This window comes from Mus caroli, unplaced genomic scaffold (genome assembly GCF_900094665.2).
Source record: "Mus caroli unplaced genomic scaffold, CAROLI_EIJ_v1.1 scaffold_13969_U2_1, whole genome shotgun sequence".
Lineage (NCBI taxonomy): Eukaryota > Metazoa > Chordata > Mammalia > Rodentia > Muridae > Mus > Mus caroli.
In genome coordinates this window covers 1-3660 of record NW_018391076.1, presented here as the reverse complement: position 1 = coordinate 3660, position 3660 = coordinate 1, and positions in this window count along the sequence as shown.

The following is a 3660-nucleotide window of genomic DNA, read 5'->3' as shown; positions in this document are numbered from 1 at the left end:
TGCTATTGAAACCTGTTGTTAAGGGCAATACATATTTCTTTGGTCTAGTCATCTTGATCTACTACAAATTTGTTCATTATTAGAAAATTTAATTTAGCTAAATTATGGATACAGTGATACTGTGAAATGATGTGAAGAAAAAAACTGCACTTTTGAGATGGCTCAGAGGTTGAATGCACTGACTGCACTTCCAGAGGTCCTGAGTTCAATTCCCAGCAAGCACACGGTGGCTCACAACTATTTGTAATGTGATCTTAGTGCCCTCTTCTGGCGTGCAGGCAGAACACTCTACAGAATAAATGAATAAATCTTTAATAATAATCATAAAAAAGAATCAAAATGCAAAACTCTTGCCCCCCAAAAAAGGGAGAATGCTTGTCTCGTCTTCCTAAGAAGGTAGGTGAAATTTATTTGAGATGGCAAAAGGCTCTATGGGTGTTTGAAGAAGATGACATGTTACCCAGATGCTTTAATTAGCATCCAAAATACAGATCATAATATTCACTTTTGTGTGGGAGGGCAGTCATGAAAAATACATGTAATTGGGTGAGTTTGCACATCCTATCCTCCAGCTAGAGTACTGATCTCATTGGGAATAGGCTACTGAAAATGTGCTTCAAAAGCTCACCGTGAAACAATTTTTTTTTTAAATTAAAAACTCAGAAACATTTTTAACTCTTTTATTTCTAAAATATATACACATTATATAACTATTAAATTATTTATAAAGCGATTATAAAATATTTTCTAATAAAATAAGCACCACACATGAACATTTGTTTAAAGGAAATTTACTGTACACAGTATAGCACCTTTCTCAGAGTTAGTCTTTCATCATCTTATTATATGAAATTTGTTCAGTAGAAACCACCAGGGGGTACCCTCAATGTTGTCTTCCACTTGTGTCCTACTTGAGGTCATGCAAACAAGGTCCTGGACAGAAGGTGACACTAGAAAATAGAACTCTCTAGGAATACTGCCTGCTATTCGACAAATTCAACAGGAAAAAAACATAAACTTTAACAAAGAGAAAATGAAACAGAATAAGTCATTCAGTACTGTGGAAGAGAAATAGAGATCCTGGTGAAAACAAGAGACTGCAATTCTCACACCTCCTACCCAGCAACAGTCTCCTCTACCACATCTACTATGTGTGAACTCCCCTATGCCTATGTGGAGAGTGATGCCATGACATGTCACTGGCATACCTGCTGCTGGTCTATGTCTTAAGTGTGAAAATCTTCAGTCATGAGGAACAGTTTTCTTTAAAATAGCATCGTCAGGAGGAACAGAAATGACGAGGCCCCACACCACTCCTGCCATCAATAATGGGCCTGTTCTCCACTGGCAGCCAGCACTGCCCTTCCTCCTTCCTGCCTGTGCCTGGGTGATATCAGAAGAATCAAATGCATAAGTCTTTTCTCAGGAATGACATTCAAAGGATGTGGCTGAAAGAATAAGAGAAAAGGTTTCACTAGGCAAGCATCTACCACAAGTCAGCATGGCTTTATGGGGGCTTTGTGTCTCAGCTCAAAGATGCTTAGTGTTAGGAAATTGTGAGGTGAGAAATAGGCAGTGCAGGCCCATTGACAGCCAAGAGAACTGTCAGCTTGATGGCGTGAGTAGTACATAGCTGACAGCCAGTCCCACCATTACACATCTGTCACATTGGAGCTGTTTTGTGCGAGTGCCAACAACCCCAGAATTCCTGGTCTCTTCCAAGATGTCCTTGTGCTCATAGCCTCATTAAGGAACTGACCTATAGTACACTTAATTCACATAAAATATTACTACGGGTGCCTCCTTAGCATAGTAGGCAGCACGTCAGTCTCATAATCTGAAGGTCCTGAGTTTGAACCTAAGAGGGGTCAACCTCAGTTTTATTTATTTATTTATTTTGTGGTTTTTCTAGACAGGGTTTCTCTGTATAGCCCTGGCCATCCTGGAACTCACTTTGTAGACCAGGCTGGCCTCGAACTCATAAATCCACCTGCCTCTGCCTCCCGAGTGCTGGGATTAAAGACATGGGCCACCACACCGTGCTTCAACCTCAGTTTTAAACACTAATACTTAAATCTTTAATTTTAGCCGAACAGTGGTGGCACATGCCTTCGATCCCAGGTCTAGGGAGGCAGAGACAGGCAGATTTCTGAGTTCTAGGCCAGCCTGGACTACAGAGTGATTTCCAGGACTGCCAGGGCTACACAGAGAAACCTTGCCTTGAAAACAACAACAAGCACAACAACAACAAAATACTTACTAACACTAATTTGTCAGAGACCATACCATGAGAAAGCAAGCCCTTCACAATCTCCCACCCTGACAGGTCAAATGGCCTCATGCTAGGAGCCTGTTGTCACTCCCTCCTCCCTGTTCTCTTCCTGGCACCTGAGGCTGTAAAAGCTGAATTATAGTCCCCTCTTCCCTATTTCTTCCTGATCTCCCATGACTGCCAAGGACATGAGTTACACCTGAGCCCGGCCTGATACCCCAAGGCTGTTAAGGAGGATCTATGTTCCGGAGATAAGATGCAGAGTGCGGGCTGCCTGGAGCCTGACTTAGGCCCTCATGTCAGCAAATGCCTACTTCTTTATTCTTTGTTAAATTTCCCCTTGACCCCTCCCTATTCCCCTCATTGTATGCTTTAAAACCCAGCTCTCAGCCTAATAGATGGAGACCTCAACAAATCTTGCTTGGTCTCTGCTTCTCCTTCCCTTCCTCTCATTTTCTTCCAGGTTTGCAGTCCCCCTCCCACCCACGAATAACTGAATCCCGCTGGACGAGACTTATTAAACTCTGTGCGCCAGGACTTGTGTTCCAAGCTTTATAGGGATTATCTCATTGTAGAAATATTTCCATAAAAAAACAGCTTTTACTAAAAATATTTTGGTACCTAAGCTTTAGTTGGCTGAAAATTGTACATATATGGAAAACACAATTGCTAAGGAGACTTTGATTAAATGAGGCTTCCATTTTCTCTTTTTGGACTGTGTGTGTGCACAAACATTAAGTCTTCTAAGTGTGTTCCGTATGTACTTTTGTACTGTGCTCTGTCCTTCAGTAGACTAGTAATCCTTTATCCATGGGAAATGAATGACGAGACTCCAGTGGAATAGCACCAAGCCTTATGCATGCTGTTTTCTGTTCATGAATGTTGGTGATAACCTTTAGCCTTTAAATTAAATACAATAACAGGTTAACAGCAATGTTAACTGCATACTACAGTAAAAAGTAACACAAACTAGCTGTTGACCCTTAAAATATTATGTGCACAGTTCTTCCTGTGACGATGCGAGATGGCAGTGCCACACCACAGTAAGGTAAAGGGAGCCAGAAAACACAAACACTCTGGCAGCAAGGGTCATCTGAACACAGCTGCAGTGACAGTAAATTTGAGACAGAGACAGTGGTAGAGCAACACATGGGTGGGTGACACATGCAGACTGGATGCAGGAGAAAGGGATGGTTTACATCTTAGCTGAGACCAAGAAAGACAGCACAAAACTGTGCTTTGGGGTCTTCCTAAGCTAGTAATGGCACGGATCTCATTCAGCTTTTCGGGAAACACCTACATTGCTCAGGGTGCCTTCACATCCACCTTGGTCCCACTTCTCTGAGCTTCTGCAGCCCTCACTTCCTGTCTATTGGGTGCCAACTAGC